This window comes from Pelobates fuscus, chromosome 5 (assembly GCF_036172605.1).
Source record: "Pelobates fuscus isolate aPelFus1 chromosome 5, aPelFus1.pri, whole genome shotgun sequence".
Taxonomy (NCBI): Eukaryota; Metazoa; Chordata; class Amphibia; order Anura; family Pelobatidae; genus Pelobates; species Pelobates fuscus.
The window spans coordinates 278,052,589-278,066,344 of NC_086321.1; the positions used below are offsets into that span (position 1 = coordinate 278,052,589).

At 39.8% G+C, this 13,756-nt stretch overlaps 1 protein-coding gene across 1 annotated transcript in view; it reads left to right on the top strand.

The window, feature by feature from the left end:
• Positions 1-10,140: 10,140 nt before the first annotated feature.
• The window catches only part of CPLX1 (complexin 1), a 175,143-nt gene continuing 171,527 nt past the window's right edge, over positions 10,141-13,756 (top strand). The window contains exon 1 of the mRNA XM_063457278.1: positions 10,141-10,500. The gene's annotated coding sequence lies outside the window, so the exon portion shown is untranslated. The remainder of the gene's footprint in view (positions 10,501-13,756) is intronic.

A 13,756-nucleotide genomic window follows, 5' to 3' on the forward strand; every position in this document is an offset into this window, starting at 1 on the left:
CTAACAGACACACACTCACTAACATACACACACACTCACAGGCAAACACACTAACAGAAACACACTAACAGACACACACACTAACAGACACACACACTAACAGACACACACACTAACAGAAACACACTAACAGAAACACACTAACAGACAAACACACTAACAGACACACACACACACTAACAGACACACACACACACACACACACACACACTAACACACACTAACACACACTCACCCACATTAACACGTTTTTTAAAATTTATTTAATCCCCCCCCCCCCCAGCCTCCTTACCTTTGGGAATCCTGGGGGGGGAGGGTGTCTCTTCCTCCCTGGTGGTCCAGTGGCTGCTGGGCGCGCGAGGGAGCCGAGCAGGCAGCTCAGAGGAAGTGCTCCCTCGCCAGCCGCCCACCAGCGCCGCCCGACCGCCCAGCAAGTCTGTTAGCCGCAAGGCTAACAAGACATTTGCCTTGGGCCTTTGGGGGCGGCTTTTTTTGCCGCCCCCTGGAAAATGCCGCCCAAGGAAAATGCCTTGTTTGCCTCGTGGCTAATACGCCCCTGCAAGGAGCCCTATCTATTGCATATATGTGGATGTGAATGGTAAGTAAACAGGGTGAGTGGTAGCATCTTCTCCATAATTAAACCTATGTTGATGATTAAAATGTTTACCAGTGTAACAACATCTTGGTTTTTCTTCATTGATCTTGTACTACACTACAAAACCTTACCTGACTATCAACATTCAGACACAGCTTTTATTTTCCTGTATATCTACTCTTTTGATTTTTTTTCTGTGTTTGCATCTATCTTTCTGTCTCTGTGTGATTGTATTTAAGCTTATGCTGTTATGACTTTAGTTACGTTTTTCTATCTAACGCTCTACCACTTATTTTTTCCATCCCCCCACCTCCCCTTCTTTCTTTATCTGCAGGCATAGAGATTTAATGCACACAATTCACAGTGAGTTGCATTTCTACGCCATAATTACAGATAACAGTTCCACACCTGGAGACCTAGAAATGTCTTCAGTGTTAAAACAAACAACACGCATGATCTAAACATGAATCTGCAACTTTAATGGAGAAATATTCTACATATTTAGCAAAGTATATTTAATACATTTTATAATGTAGGTATCAATACTTTTTGTATTGTATTCAAGATTTTTTTGCATAAACTCAAAAGGCATCAAAGCCCATATAGAGAAAGAAGACAGGAATTGTAGACGGGTAAAAATAGGAGAGGGGGGGGGGAGACAGGAAGAAGCTCTCTACTGTTCACCAACTCATCCCACCACCCCAACTTAGGAAGGAAAACTCAAAGGTACACACAAGGTAAAGATGAGTCCCCTTTTACACCCTCCATGCAGATACAATCGGGTATATTTATCAAGTCTTTTCTGGCAAATGTTTTGGTACAAAATAAAATATGCTGTTTTTTGTGTGTTCTGCAACAGATTCCTAACTATTTTACTCTTTTCCTGACAGAAAACTGTTTCACTTATCTTTTTTATGTCCTCTAAGACCCCAAAAGAGTGATTTTTTTTTTTGTATAACATCTTAAAATTATTTTTAAATAGGGGGTGATTGCCTTGAATAACCATTACATTATTTATTACCCCCCCCCCCCCCACCACCGCCACCCAGGTGCCTCCCTGCTTAGTATGTGAGCCACTAACTGTACTTGGCCGAGTAGCCACCTGCCTGCCCACATGAGAGAGCTATGTAATTATTGTGCCTTCCCTGTACAGTTCCCTTGAGCGCTCTCATGGCGCCTGTAGTCGGGATACAACGTCATCCTGCCATCGGCATCTCTATATGAGACCTGTGTAGGGAGACCACAGTGTTGCCTATTGCAACCATGGAGATGATTCAGTCCAGCCCTCCCCGAGAAAGGTAGGGGGCTGGATGGACCTTTAAATAACATTTTGTTTAAAGTGTGTTTGTGTGTGTGTGTGTGTGTGTGTATGTATGTGTCTATCATTGTGTGTGTAAGTAAAATGTGATTATGTGTGTGTGTGTGTCGGTGATTATGTGTGTGTATGCCTGTGATTATGTGTGTCTGTGATTAAGTATGTACGTCTGCATTTATGTGTGGATGTCTGTGATTGTATCAATGTGTGTAGATCTGTTATTGTGTGTAGGTATGTGATTGTGTGTGTATGTCTGTGGTTATGTGTCTGTAACTGTGTGTATTTGTATGTGATTATGTGTGAGTGTCTGTGATAGTATGTGCATAAATCTGTGATTATGTGTGTGTGTGTCTATGATTATGTGGGAGTGTATGTGTGGCAAATTCAGCCACTCAGAGACTGTAAATGTAATTTAAACTGACTAATGTAATGTTCTTGCGATGCTTTGTATTTTACAATGTATGCTGCATTCGTGTGTTTCAAACACACGAATATCGCTAATGTTAAACCTACATCTACACGAACAGTGAATGCCCGCACTGTTCGTGAGTTAAGCAAAGTACCGAATGGGAGATCACCCATAGACTGTCGTGTGTCTCCAATTAGGTACTTTGCAACATTGTATCGAAGCTAATTGCGGTTTGTTGCGGGTGGCCGCCATTCGTGTACCGACCGCGAGGCGGCGGCCATCTATGTTCGCGGAAAGCCAGCGGGGTTTTGTCGTCGAGTGCCTGGAACTAAAATCGGCTACTCGGCAACACAAGCCCCGCTGGACTTCCAAACCGTTCGTGAGTTTACCGTTTTCGGTAGTTTCATTCCCTCAGTTCAGGCAATCATTTAAACGAATTGAGCCTGATAAGAGAAAATGAACAGCGTTCGGTTAATTGTCCTGGGATCTGGGCGCAAGTTCACTTAACTGTGCGTCCAGGTCCCAGCTATGTAATAAATGGTTAAAATGCTGTATAACATAAATATTATGTGAGTTATGGATTTTAATATAAAAACTGTGTTCCTCTGTACCAAGGGATACTCCCATTAGCAATGCATTCTGGGATAAGTATCTCCTTGGTACAGCAATGTATGATGGGTAAAAAATGTGTACAACCCAGTCCCCCATGTAGTCCCCTACTGGACAAACCCTGCATTGGGACTTGGGAAACCCTGTATATCTGTAACCACATAAATACTGTGCCTGTAATTAAAAACCTCAGTTGACCTCCAAGCTATGTCGTCTAGTTCTTGGGAGGAAGGGATTGTAACTACACTACCTGCATTTTGCCTGTTTTGGGATTTGCTTATCCTGTCTACCAGCGGAGATACCGTGGATAATACTACTACTCTGCTACAGTATGTCTGCGATTATGTGTGTTTGTCTGTGGTTATATGTGTATGTCTGTGGTTTTGTGTATGTGGTTATGTGTGGGTGTGTATGTATGTAGTTATGTGGGTTTATATCTGTGATTAAGTGTGTATGTCTGTGATTATGTGTGTATGTCTGTGATTATATGTGCGTGTGTATGTGAGTGTGTGCATGAAAATGTGGATGTGTTTAGTAGAAAGCTCCTTAATTTGGTATAATTAAATATGAAAATCCCACATAACAATAGCAAAAAAAGGAGTTATCTACTAAACAAATTAAAGATAAAAATTAAGAAAATGGCTTTTCTTAATGTTAATCATTCAGCAGTTTAGTAGTTAACGTCTTAAATTGGTACACTAATGCAGGATTTCAAATTTTAAGGATACCAAATAAGAGTGCTGATTAGCGGATAGCCACATTATTTGGTGTCCTTAAATATGTGAATCCGACAAAAATATCGCAAAAAAGGGACTTATCTACTAAACAGTTGACCATTAAGAGCTGGCATTAGCATGCCCAGAAAAATAATTCTATGTGGCTAATGTGAATTCTGTGCACATTTAGTGTCACCAGGCACAGCATGCCAATGATGGCATGTTACTTCCCCAGTGGAAATATCTGTTCCCCAGATTTGATGGTTGTATCTTATGTGCCCCCCCCCCCACCCCATATTGTGTTCATAGAGTTGCCATTGCAACCATTCAACACTATTGCCTGCCTGTATTTTTGCTCCAATGTGATTTTTATGGAGCAAAAGAGGGGAACATAGTTGAATGCCTTGCATCTGAATTGTATCTGCTCTCTAACAGCGTTCTCTTGGATTTAAGCAAGTTACCTTTAACTCCTGCAAGAAAAGACTAATTAAGTACAATATCAAATAGACAGGTTTATTTGTATTTGGATAAACCTTGATTCGTACAAAATTTGGTTGATTCAGCAATTTATCTAAATAACAAAGTACAAAACTACCACCTGACAAAATCAAGTGAGTCACAAATCGCATGATCGATGCAATTCTTCCATGCACTGTGGTCACGAATTAATTTGGAAAGGCCAATATAAAATTGCAAATAACGGCATAATTTGCATCCTGGACTGAACGAATGTCATTTGGTTCTGAATATCTATGGTCAGTTACCAATCTGTTTTATGTGAAACACTACAAAATGCCGAAATGATTGACATGTGGCAACACATATGAAATCAAATTCTTCTAAACCAATGGCTAGTGAAATAACATTAAAAAGGATTTGACAACTTACCTGGGTTTTACTCTTAGCTGGATTCTGGATGGTCATGCTTGAAGCATTTACTCCCATGAGCTAGAGTCTGTAGTACAGGCCAGGCCCAACGCTAAGAGCAACAGCCAATGACCATTAAAAACCCTGCACTGCAAGGCTTAGCTCAGTGCTGCAGCAGCCAAGCTTTAGAAGAGGATGTGACTGGTACCCTCCAATAGGTAAGTTAGAAGAACACTCCAAACACCAAAACCAGTATGGCAGGCTGTGGGTGTAATTATGGAGGCTCATTTACAATGGTTTGATTCTTCGTGCTTACCTGGGATTTGCAGGTGCAGCTCCCCAGATCCACTATTTAGAGCTTTCAGAGCTAATGCAAGTGTGGCAGATCCTAGCAGCCCTATGCTCCATTAATTAGCTCTAAAGAGCTAACAGAAGCTCCTAAGCACTTAAGCAGGAACATCTACCTGGTTGGCTGAGGTAGTGGAGGTAGTGGAGGTGTGAAGAAGGTCCTGCGGACCACAGGTAAGAAAGAGCTCAAACCATTCTTCACTGGTGGTTTCATGCTTTCATCTATATAGCTAAAAAATGTAAATAATAGTAGATCTACTACTGTTCACTATGAAGCACTGTACATACAAAGTTTTACCCGTTATGTTGGATTGCCATATTGAAAGCTACCAATTTAGTAGCTAACTCCTTAACACACATTATCATACATATACATATATATATATACAGTTTTTTAAATGTATTTTCCACCTAGCTTCTTAACTTTTCTCTGAGATGGCTGGAGTGGATCTGAGGTCCAGTTGGTGAGTTTTGCATTGCTCTTTAAAAACAGCTCCCATGCACACAGTGTAGTGATGCAGGGACTGGGATTACATCATGTCTCTAGCAACATTACACAGTGTGTGAGGGAGCTGTGTAGGAAGAGCACAGAGATAACTCAGACACCTCGCTGCCATGACTCCCCTCAATCCAGTATATACAGGCAGTGTAAGCATGGCAGGCACTCACCTTGCCTAGCAAAAGCACCACAAGTGCCAGGGCATTTGTAGGCCAGAAACCTGTAAGGGGAAGTGGGGAGAGGGCATCTGCAAAAAATCCCAAAGGTTCTAGATTGCTGGCCCATGGTTTATTCTGTTGGAAAAGCAATACAGAAAAATCAAGATTGAGAACGCATAATTGATTCATTTGAATAAAGTTAAAAAAATCCAGATTTAGGACATTATTTGATTTTAGCAAAGCATTTTCATCAGATATGTCTTTCCCTGTAAAAGTGGAAGCCTGATTGTTCCTACGATAGCTTCAGTAGCACTAGACCAGGGATAGGCAATCTTCTGCACTCCAGATGTTTTGGACTACACCTCCCATGATGCTTTGTCAGCATTATGGATGTAAGAGCATTATGGGGGATGTAGTCCACAACATCTGGAGTACCGAAGGTTGCCTATCCCTGCACTAGACCATGCAGGCAATTATGAAAACAACTCAAAGGTTGTTAGGGACATGGAAGAGAATGTAGTTATATTATATTCATGCAATGTTTATTGAGATTGCTATTGGTTTTATTGATGTTTCTACTGGAATACAACTCTGTAAGCCCTAAATCCTGATTTTGTAGACTGGTCTGAGAAGTATTAGAGCTCTCAAGAGTAAGTCCTTATGCTTGATTTACTAGAGTCTGATAGGATTTATTCTGACATTGCAGGAAAGTTATGCCAAAATTGTTATTTACTAATTACCATACCTTTGCTGACACCAATAAAAGGGTTCAGGCTGCATCGCAAGCACTCCATAGGAAATAATACATTTGGCAACACTGTGTGGTACTCATTATATAGATATTAAATAGAGTTGCAAATTCATGGGCTCAAAAAAAAAGCCCTTTCAATTATGTGAGACCACGTAAAAGGCAAGCTATGTTGGTACAATTAACTCTTTAAGTCTTGCAACTGCAAAAAGTAAGATGGCTTGGACTATAAAAGTCTAACTCAATTGACTCACTCCAGTATGTAAGTAATTAGATAAATATTATAAATATTGGCCAAATAACGCCCAAGAGATGCACAGTCCTCTGGGGTGTAAGACATTAATCCCCTTCTAAAACATTGCTGTAATTTGTGAGTGCTTGCCACAACTGGAAAAATTGTGATGCCGACACATTTTGTCACAGAAAAAAAATAATGTTACATTATTCACCACAACAAATTGTCTTTATAAAAGGAGCAGCACAGCTGATTTAGCATCTCAGTTTGTGTAGATGTAGTGTACCACAGGAAAGTTAAAGGAGCACTCCAACCAACATAACAACTACAGCTCAAAGGAGTTGTTTTGGGGGCAGAAGTGTCTTAGCTCTGCTTTATTTTAATGGGTTAACATAAACAGTTGTTTAACCCTGAAATTGTCGCCTGGGGCATGGTTGCCTTTAGAATTTTTGGGCCCACACCGAGTCTGCTCACAGGTCTGGCTCAGAATCCGTCTGCAGGGCACACCCACCATTCCACCACCATTTTGCAGGCACTTGAGCTCTGGTATTGGATGTAGTGTCAGTTTGTAGGGGTGTGTTTAGGGAATGTACTGTGTGTTTTTAGAGAATTCAAAGTATGTAGGGGTTGTAGTGTGTGTATGTAAGGGTAGAAGTGTTTGTGCATAGTGGGTGCAGTGTTTGTTTGTATAGGGGATGCAGTGTGTGTGTAAGGGATGCAGTTTGCATAGTGGATGCAGTGTGTGTTTCTAAAGAACGCAGTGTGTGTAAGGCATATAGTGTGTGTATAGTGGATGCAGTGTGTAGATTGGACAGTGTGTAGATGAGGACCCTCTTCACCTATATTTCCTGTAACATACATGTTTTGTTAAAACTAAATGTTTGTCTTGTTTCCTATTCTATAGTTCTGCAGAATATGTTGGCACTACATAAATAATTGCAATTGTGTGTGTAAGGGATGCAATATGTGTATATAGTGGATGCCCAGTGTGTACAGATGATACAGTGTGTGTATAGTGGATGCAGTGTGTCTGTGTGCAGTGAATGCAGTGTGTGTATAGTGGATGGTGTGTGTGTGTGTGTGTGTCTGTCTGTGTGCAGTGAATGCAGTGTGTGTATAGTGGATGGTGTGTGTGTAAGGGCTGCACTATGTGTGTATAGAGGGGGAGGTGTGTGCATATTGAATGAAGTGTGTGAGTATGTGTGTGTGTGTAATGGATGCAGTATGTGTGTGTGTAGAGTGTATGTAGTGTGTATAGTGTATGCAGTGTGTGTGTGCCTTTGTGGGGTGTGATAAATACTGTAGTCTGTGACAGGAGAAGTATTTTAGGGGTTTTTTGTCTTTATTTTGACTCCTGTTTGCACTCTGTCGGATGCATTGCATTTGAGCATTACAAAGTTAACTTGAAAGACAGGTTTGCATGCGAGAAAGGACCTGGCAAAGGTGCAGACAGAAAGCCTGTGCTCCCTCTTCCTCACCATGTAAGCCTGCAATGGCCCTGTGGGGAATAATTGTATCCCTTCCCCATAGCTGAATACACACACACACACACACACATATATATATATATATATATATATATATATATATATATATATATATATACACACATATATGACCAAGGGGAAGTAAGAGAAGAGGTAGAAGTTTCAGGCTTCAAAGCAGGGCCACCATCGGGGGGACAGGCAATACAGTTGCAAGGGGCTAAGGCTGCACCACCGCTATACTGCAAATGACTATATTGAGTATAATTGTATATATGCACACACGTATGTTCTTCTTTGTAAGAAAAGCACCAGGATATACATGCCTCAAGCTAAATGAGACTGATGAGGGTCACACTGTCAGGCAGCAGATGCTGTGGTCTCTCGGAATGGCAGTGATGCTGAGATTCATAGTAATATAAAACATTGCACAATATGAGTTTTATTTTGCATAGTGACATCAACATGGGATTTGAAATAATGAAATCACAAGGAGATCATGTAATAAAACAATAAAAAAAATAGCTGAGTGATTTATAAATGTATCCATAACCCTAAGATTGCATATTTTTTTCCATTTCACAGAACACTACATGATTTTTGCTAGGTCAGATTTAGTGTTAGGGCTCAAGGTAGTGAGATAGGGTAGAGTAGGAGTTAAGGGTAGGGTAAGTGATAGTGTAGTGTTGGGATTCACGGTGTTGGAATATGTAAGCCTTATGGGAAGCAATGTACTTATAGAGCAGCCCTTCGACATATATGATCCAGTGTGGTGTGAGATAAATTTGTTTTACAGTCCTATAAAGCAGCTATTACAGCTACTTCCATTAAAATAGTGGTAACTACTGTGTAAGAGCCTGTGGGTACTCCAGCCGAGTACCTCCATTACTTCTTGGCTTCTACTGCTTTGGAGTAAAATGTGCAGTAATTTCACACATGTACACCCCAGGTCTACCTGAGATTAGTGGTCCATTTAGTGAACAAATGTGATCTGAGCATTAATATGATGTCATCATCAATGCGGTACAATGTTCTACAACATGATCTTCCGGTTGAATGTCTGTTATGTCATTGGGCACACAGTGTTTTTAAATCCAGTACTCTAATGCGGGTGATGTCATCCATGCATTATCTTAATAATGCAAAGTTCAAATGATGCTGTATTGTGTGGGTGTCCCTAATCTCAATGAAACCCACATGTTCTAGCTTGTACCAGATTAGTGTTAGGTACACTCCTAGATAGCAGCAGCTACTTTTAACTGCTGGCATTTAAAATAAGCCCTCTCCAAATAGTGATATTGATGGAGAGGAGCTGAGAAAACAGAAACAGCACAATTCTGTCTCCACAGCAGTTCTCCTGACTTATAATTAATGGGAGATAAGCTGAATTAATGGCATCAGATGCAAGTAGCAGCTCCTTCCCAGCAATAAAACTCCCATGAGTCTAAGGTCCATGGAGACCTATATGTTCCTAAACCTATTGATAACGAAGAAATGTGTATTAGGAGTGTAAACCTTCTTATGTCTTCAGAAAAAAAAACACACACACACACAATTTTATATACACACACACACACAATTTTATATATATATATATATATATATATATATATATATATATATATATATATATATATATATATATACACACACACACACTACCATACAACTGTTTTTTTACAACCATGCATATAAAAAAAATACATATAAGCAATCCTTATTAATCAAAGAGTCAATTAAACATGTATAACAAAAAGGCACGAGTTATGTCTCTGATGACGCTACAGTGATAGACAAGGACACACAGTCACCTGCTACATCAGACTGGCATAGTTAGTTACAATAGCTGCACACACACACACACACACACACACAGCAAGAGGAAGTGAAAAAGGCCCATTGAAAATAAAATAGACTGCATTATCCTTGTCACATGAGAAGCAGACATTCCCCCCAATGAATTTGCTGTGCACTGCACATATTAAAATAATAACGATAATAAAAATAATAATAAAAAAAAAACAGCAGCATATTGTTTAGACATGCATGTAAAGAAAATCCCTATCACATTGTGAAGGCATTGAATAGAAGGAGGGATCAAATAAATATTGTTCTCAGTGGGATGGTCCGGAAATCCTGTGATAAAAAAGAGGGTGTAGGGAGAGAGCAGGGAAGGTTATTGATCTTCCAGGATTTTATCAGCAGTGTCTCCAGGTTTAGCTGCTGTATCCCTGCCATTGCATGTTTTCTGGCATCCTCCCGTTATGTCCTTGTCGTATGTGTAGCTGCTATCATACAGAACAAACTGTGACTTCATCAAGACGACTCTTCCCTAAATGCCCTTCAGCATCAGCTGCAGTTCCTGCTGAGAGCACACATGGACTAAAAGAGGAGGAGACTGCTAGAGAGAGAGAAAAAAATGAGACACTAGGGAAAGGGGGGCGAGTTTTTCCTTGCATGGTGCAGAGTTGATACTGGAAGGACAGTCAAACTGCAGGATCTGCTCAAGACGAGAAGGTACAGGATTCTCATTTCATTTGTCTTAATGATGACCCCTGTTAGTTGCAATGTTGTGGCTAATGCTGTAGAGACCGGGAGCTGTCCCATCCTTCCCAGTGCTGAATCTGGGTTTATTTGCATTCTCTAATGCAAACCCAGACAATTACCATTCCTTACATCATATGCCCACCCTGTAATCAAGGCTATGCATTGCTTTTGTTCTGTTTACATTTCAGTGTTGTCATTATTATTTTTGTGCATGCATGTCTTTCTCACCTCCCTCTCTCTTTCTTTTTATTTTTTTGTATATATTTTTTTTGCTGATACATTTTTTCCCCCTCAGTATATAATACAGTACATTGCAGCATGTGCTGTCTAGAAAGACTGGCTTAAGATTCATGGAATAGCAGAGTCCTATTGGCATCCTGCACACAGTATAGTAGGATCTGAAAGCCCAAAGACACAGACACAGGACAGAGACTTAGAGGAAGTTTTTTTTTTTTTTTTTGTATTTAGTGTTATCTGAAAGATAACATGGGAGTGTATTATAATTTCTGCACTGTGTCTTTTCCACATGTCATGCATCCAGTAACTTTTAAGAATTGCGCATAGATCAAATGCAAACTCCTAATGCACATGCATGTTAAATCTTAAATTTTACTATTCCTTTTAAGAATATCACGAGTCATTAGTTTGACAGTCTTTAATGTACCAGCAGAGGGAGGTATCAAGCTGTGGTAGGTCCTGAATATGACATTTCATATCACCTGCAGTGCAGAAGTAAGGCTATTTGGGGATGGCATTTGTTGCAGCCCACTAGGCTGTGCAGTGTGTTCTAATATATTTTACTGAAAGCAAAAAAAGAAAACAGAAAACAGTACAGTGTTTTGGACATATACATTTATTTTTTGAATAGTGGGTAATGTTTAAAATGGGGTTACCTTCTACCATGCTGTCATGCCTACACATTCCCTCAGCTAGTGCCAGTGGGTGACAGGTTAATAATAGAAGGGGACAGTAGTCAAACTGTCCAGCAGTCCCTGACCTTTGGTATGGGAGATTATTTGTTTAAAATGAAGAGATCCCCTTCCCCAGTTAATACCAACAGATGAAGGGTTACTAATAAATGTGGACAGTAGTACTACTTCAATTTCCAGGGATTTGGGATGGTAGAAACATAGTTTAATAGAGTTTAAAAAAACAACATATATAAAAAAAACAACATAATGTTACAGAAGCAAGAGTGTACTCTTGTTCTGACCTACATTTTAATGACATTTATAACATTGTCTTTCTTTCCCCTATATACCTCAATGCAGCTGAGCAAAGGGTGATTAACTCCCTTTAAATTTTATTGGGTGACCTAAAAGGTTGATCACCAGGTATTTCAGAACTACAACTCGTATGATGCTTAACCAATAGCCCTTACTAAGCATCAAGGGAGTTGTAACTATGTAACTTTTCAAGATCAGCTTGTGCTCATCCCCAATGTCCCTGTCTCAAAATATTATCAAATATTACAGGTTTCCAACTCCCATGAACCATAGCCAGCAGGGCTGGCTAAGCATCAAGGAGGGAGTAGCTGTACAACATTTGATAAGCTTTTGACCACCAGATAGAAATCATCATTTGGCCACAATAGTCCTGCAAAGCTTGCCTCTTCTTTATAGTATAGTTAACAGGGGTGGGGAACCTTCGGGTCTCCAGATGTTTTGGACTACATCTCCCATAATGCTCTTACAGGCATAATGCTAGCAAAGCATCAAGGGAGATGTAGTCCAAAACATCTGGAGAGCCGAAGGTTCCCCATAGTAGACTGCAACTTACACAATGCCATTAAGGCTGGGTATGCGTCTAGAGATTTGCATTTGTGCAACAGCTGGGGATCAGTTTGAAACTCATTCTCAGATGCCAATTAAAAAAAAAATGAAAATAATAAAAAAAGTAAAAAAAAAAATGCTAGTGAATAAGCCCTTTCGATCTTATATGCCAGCCTTAGTGAATGAGCCCTTTTAACCTTTTGAGTTTCAAATGCGTGTCAAGGATATAGCACTGCAATGCAGCAGGCACACCTAAGGCGCTCAAAGAGTTAATCTTTTCATAAAAAAATCTTATGCTTACAAGGCATTTTTATGTACTAATCAAGAAAAAAAAATGCTGGTGAAAAAGCCCTTTAACTTACAAAATGAAAACAAAAAAAAACCTTAGCACTTTTAATCAATTTAGTGCCATAGCTGTGCCCAGTACATAGCGGAGTGAGCACAATTATGGCACTCAGATGGATGATATGCCTATTTAATAAAAGAAAAACTTTTGTGAACAAGACATTTTCATGTGCCAATCAAGAAAAAAAAATCAACTTTTTGTGAATAAACTATTTTCATCTGATAAGCCAAATTTATGAACAAAATATTTTTATCAGATTAAAACAGGTTTATTTACAAAGTATTACTTTGGATTACATAATCAGCCATTTAATCTGAGAATCCAAATGCAATTCTTGGTGACTAATCACTTTTAATCTGATAATCAACATTTTAGAATGCCATTATAAAAAAGGATTATCATTATTATTATTTATACAAGATTCCTTGCCGGTACTCCTATAGAAACTTGCTTAAACTGGCTGGATAAGCAGCATGGGAGTTGCAGTATTTTGGGACAGGGACAAAGGTGGCCAAAGGCTGATTTATAATTGCTATTGTTATAACTCCCTTAAAGCTTTGGATTGCCTAATAAGATTTAGAGGCTTTTAAAACATAGAGGGATAGCAATAAAATGATATACATGTAAAATAGCACTCCAAGCACCATTACCAATACAGCCCATTGTAGTGGCACACACCCAGAGTAAGTCGTCAATACTTTGAAGAACTCAAGTTACCTGGAGTCAGCAGGATGCTGGCCATTGCCTAGCTTGCTGCTGAATACTCCTGCAAGGAACTTCCATTTAGCTCCACTGAGGTAAGCCTGGCAACGCATGGTGTCAGCTGAGGGCTCGCAGCCAATGGACGTGGTTCTGCATGGCTGCGCTTAGCTCGGTTGCAAGAGGTTCCTGGAGGAGGAGGGGCAGCTGAGCGTGGGACCCAGATTTAAAAATGGTTTGAATATTTAGTCTGGTAGGGAGCCACGGCATTACTGGCACCATCATGTCTACAATGATCTGTACTGGTTATGGTTCTTGGAGTGTTCCTTAAATTTAAACAAAAAAAAAAAAAAAGAATTGGGGGGACCTGTAATTTTACAATGCCAAAGATTTGTGCATATTATAGGCA